Genomic DNA, 4,849 nt, shown 5'->3' with positions numbered 1-4,849 from the left:
TTTCACTCGACATCAATATTTACGACTTCATGCTTTAGGGGGAAACTGTTATAGACATATTTGGGCAGTTCAACCCCAAGCTTATATGTCGATAAAATAGGGCTCATAAACCCCTAAAAGAGTTGTTTCATACCATAAAAGAACATAAACATCTGATTACATCATTCCCCAAATGTTCCACCTGAGAAATGATCCAGAAATGGCCTAAATTGAACCATACTGACTGCTCCACTGGCCAAGTGCGATGCATATGGCATGGTACACTGCCATGGGTGTGATGCATACTGATTAGGCCTTCTATAGGGTTCTATGGGTGAGGATGGACAAATTTCTGAGACATTTTTCTAGGTGGTTGCTCATGGAATCTTCTAGAAACTTCTCCTATGTCACATGCCTCTATGAATTCGCCCAAGGATGAGTAAGAGATCCAGAAATCTCCAAGTGGACCCAATTGTAACAAGTGGAATGACACTAATCAAACCCCATGGATGACTCACACCCTTGCACACTTCTATAAATGGATCCCTCATCTAAGAGATCTAGGGGATGGAATATTGTGAATTGCAAGGAAGTGTTGATAGTTTGTAATTGAGGAAATAGTATTGTATTCTTGGTGTGATCTTGCCATTTCATGAGGTGAAGAGGGATTGAAGCTGGGAGGATGATGCTGAATCAAACAACTAGGTTGTAATTCTCTCTTCTATTAATAAAGTTCTTCAAGTTTTCTTCCATATGATTATGCAATTATAAATGTTATCATCATTATATATCTGATTCTGTAATGTTTATGTTGTAATAGATCACGATGCTTTGATGGTTTTTTGTTGTTGTACTTGTGCAGGTACTCTCTAAGAGGGTTAAGTATGGGGAGGAGTTACAAGCTCTATGAAGGGGGGAAGAGATCAAGCAAGGGATTAAGTGGAGGTTCTAGGTTGGTTCCATCATCTTTCTCTTATCTGTTACACATAGAAGAAATCGTTGAATTGCTTTAAACTGTTGTTTCTAGGGTAGCTACCAAACCTAGAGGGCTAGTCATTTGACAAGACACTAGTTTTCCTAGAAACAACGCATTAATGGATTAACGAGATTCCCATTGTCCCTATATACTATCTAGTGAAAACATAGCCAAGGGAATGGGCTTGGTAGAATCAGCAGGGAGAGAAGACCCTGTTGAGCTTGACTCTAGTCCGACTTTATGAAATGACTTGAGAGGTGTAGAATAAGTGGGAACCATTTTTGGCGCAAGTGAAATACCACTACTTTTAATGTTATTTTACTTATTTTGTGGGGCGAAGATGGGGCACTGCTCCTATTTTTGGCCTTAAGGCATGTTTCGGTGGGTCAATCCACGCGAAATACATTGTCAGGTGGGGAGTTTGGCTATGGTGGCACATCTGTTAAAAGATAACACAGTGTCCTAATATGAGCTCAACGAGAACAAAAATATTGTGTCGAACAAAAGGGTAAAATCTCATTTGATTTAATTTTAAGTACGAATACAAACCATAAAACCATGGCCTATCGATCCTTTAGATTCTCAAAATTTGAAGCTAGAGGTGTCAGAAAAGTTACCATAGGGATAACTGGCTTGTGGCAGCCAAGCGTTCATAACGACATTGCTTTTTGATCCTTCGATGTTGGCTCTTCCTATCATTGTGAAGCAAAATTCACCAAGTGTTGGATTTTTCACCCACCAATAGGGAATGTGAGCTGGGTTTAGAATGTTGTGAGATAGGCTTGTTTTACCCTACTGATGAACCACGCCATAATAGTAATTCAACTTAGTATGAGAGGAACTACTGATTCACACAATTGATCATTGCGCTTGGTTGAAAAGGTAGTGCCATGAAGCTACCGTGTGTAAGAGTATGATTGAATTCCTCTAAATCAGAATCCATGCTAGAAGCAGTGCATGTCACTCTTCGACTATATCTTGACCTGCAGTAGGGGTCGCTTTGTCACCCCTAGGGGCCCTTGTCATTTGTAAACCGCGACCATGAAGCATATTTTTTGGGGCTGCATTGAAGTTCAATTCCAAATGGTTGTTGCAAAGAATCCTTATCAGACGACTTAAATATGCGACGGGGTATTGTAAGTGGCAGAGTGGCCTTCTTGCCATGATCCTCTGAGATTCAGCCATTGGTCACCTCGATTCAGAGCTTCGCTCTTATCACAAACAAATCTAGACAACCCTTCTGCTCTCACGCATTTGCCTCTTCCTCCAGAGGACAATTTTTTATTTCTTGGGGGTGGGAAATTTGGGGTTTCTATGCCGTGATGGAAAAGGGACCAAAGCCCGAGAAAATTGGGGTTTCAATGTCACACTCTGGCACCCAAAATTTTGGGGTTTCCATGTCGTGGCTCGGCACCCAAAATTTAGGGTTTCCACGTTGCGATGAAAAAGGTGCCCAAGCATGGGAAAAATTGGGTTTTCCATGCCATGCCCCGACACCCAAAATTTGGGGTTTCCACCCGGCGCCTAAAATTTGGGGCTTCTGCCCAGCAAAAAAAAAAATTGAGCTTTCCATGTCACGCCAAAAATTTTGTGTTTCCATGTTGCACCCAAAATTTGGGGTTTCCACTCGGTGCCTAAAATTTGGGGCTTCCACCCAATGCAAAAAATTTGGGGTTTCCTTGTCATGCCCAAAATTTGGGGTTTCAATGTCGCACCCCGACGCCCAAACTTGGGGAAACTTGGGGTTTCCATGTCACGCCACGACCGAAACCGGTGGCGCCCAAGCCTACGAAAACTCGGGGTTTCCATGTCGTGCCCTGACACCCATGCCTGGGAAACTTGGGGTTTCCATGTCGCACAATGACCGAAACCGGTGGTGCCCAAGCCTAGGGAAACTTGGGATTTCCATGTCTTGCCTGGTGCTCGAGCCTAGAAAACTTGGGGTTTCCATATCATGCCACGGCCGAAATCGGCAGTGCCCAAGTTTGGGGAAACTTGGGGTTTCCATGTCCCACCCTTGATGAAACCACGGGTTTCCACATTTTATGGCACAATGGAAGCGCGAGGTTTTCAACAATGCCCCAAGGCTAGGAACTTGGGATTTTCATGACGATGCAAAACAGATCGCAAGTCTGGGGAACTTGGGGTGTTTCAAAACTGCTACCCAAGCCCGGGGAACTCCGCAGTTTCCATGTTGCAGCACAGCTGGAACCACCAACAGAAACCACCCAAGTCTAGGAAATCTGAGGTTTCCATGTCGCGGCACACCCTAAATCACCCGAGACTCTACGGAACTTTGGATTTCCATGTTGTGGGGTGATGAAAAGCCACCAAAGTCTAGGGAACTCGAGGTGTCCATTTCTTAGTGTGATGGAAACTGCTACCCAAGTTAGTGGACACACAGGGTTTCCATTTCGCGTCATGACAAAAATTGCTACCCATGTCTAGGAGACGCGGGGTTCCCATGTCACTCGCGCCATAGCTAAAACTGTCGCCCAAGTCTGGGGAGCTTTGGGTTTCCATGCCATCGCGTAACAGGGAACGACCGCCCAAGTTTGGGGAGCTTTAGGTTTCCATGTCATCGCGTGACAGGGAATGATCGCCGAAGTTTAACAAACACGGGGCTTTCCATTCCGTGGCATGATAGAAACCACCCAATTATGGGAAACTCAGGGTCTTCCATGTCCTACCATGATAGAATCCATGACCTTTGTGCAGGGAACTCGGGTTTCCATCCCACGGAATGATAGAGAACAATCCAAACCTCTTCGGTCTCCATCTCCTACCCGAGTGAAAACCACAGCCCCAATGCGAGGAACTTAGGTTTCCATGTCGCAAAACGACAAAAATCGCCCAAGTTTATGGAACTCATGGTTTCCATGTTGTGGAATGATGAAGAACTACACAAGTCTTGAGAACTCGGGGTTTCCATTTTGCGGAGGGGTGGAAGTCGCTTGCTTGGTCTATCTCTGGAACTTGGGGTTTCCATGCCTCATTGCGATGGGAGCCGTCAAAGTGTGGGGAAAGCAGGTGTTACACAGCAATTTTTCACCGTCCCTGCTACCCCTCTCCCACGTTTTGGAGGACTCATTCCGGGACCTATGAGAAGTAACATGGCCTACAAACACTTGCATTGCATTCCTCTGAACATGAGCTTTATTTGCCCTGAAGACATCTCCTGCTGAAAAACCCTAAAAATAGCCCTTTTTCCATTGGTACGGTTCCATAGTGCAGCCCTCGCACCAATGGGGAAATACTCCAAAGAGGGCGTGCCAGTTGGCGCTCTGTCATAGAGTCACACCTACTCCAACCATAATCAGTGGTGTTTTTAACAAACAAATGGCAGAAGTTTCATCCTAACAAATTCCTGGACTGCTATCTATCTTGAGTTGGGTGGTTTGGCTATGGATTTCCATAGAGAGGAAGTGGTTTGCCACCTCTCATGGAAGCTTCCTTGATGATATGGCCAATCCCATGATTCTGGTGGATGATCCCAACTCCCCTACCTCCATCTATAAAAGCTTGCCTATTTTCTTTGCAAGCTAGTTTTTAGAGTTGGATAGTTAGAGAGTTGGATAGTTCCATAGTTCCAGAGATCCAGAATTCCTAATTCCCAAGAGCTTCATGCTGCAAGAGCCCTCTTGATTCCCTTAAGGCCAAATCCAACCAAGGAGATTATTGTCCAAGATCCAAAGAGAGAGAGGATTTTCCTTATTCCGGACAAGCTTTGTGAGACATGTGCTGCTGACCTGCCAAAGGAGTATCTAGCGTCAAAAATTTGGTTGTATTCTTATTTGATTGATTATTAATGAACAACTATTGGTTATGGTTCCACTCTTGTTATTATTTGTGATGATGATGAGTTATGTCCTTTCTGACTGACATATAGTTACA

At 44.4% G+C, this 4,849-nt stretch overlaps 1 pseudogene; it reads left to right on the top strand.

The window, feature by feature from the left end:
• Nucleotides 1–1,144: 1,144 nt before the first annotated feature.
• LOC149157411 (25S ribosomal RNA) lies at nucleotides 1,145–2,155 on the top strand (annotated as a pseudogene).
• Nucleotides 2,156–4,849: the final 2,694 nt, after the last annotated feature.

Source organism: Pinus tabuliformis, chromosome 5_2 (assembly GCF_031772625.1).
Source record: "Pinus tabuliformis cultivar Carrire ecotype Pingquan chromosome 5_2, CPIR1, whole genome shotgun sequence".
NCBI classification, from domain to species: domain Eukaryota; kingdom Viridiplantae; phylum Streptophyta; class Pinopsida; order Pinales; family Pinaceae; genus Pinus; species Pinus tabuliformis.
The sequence above is the reverse complement of the archived record's forward strand: the minus strand, read 5'-3'. Positions and strand labels throughout refer to the sequence as shown.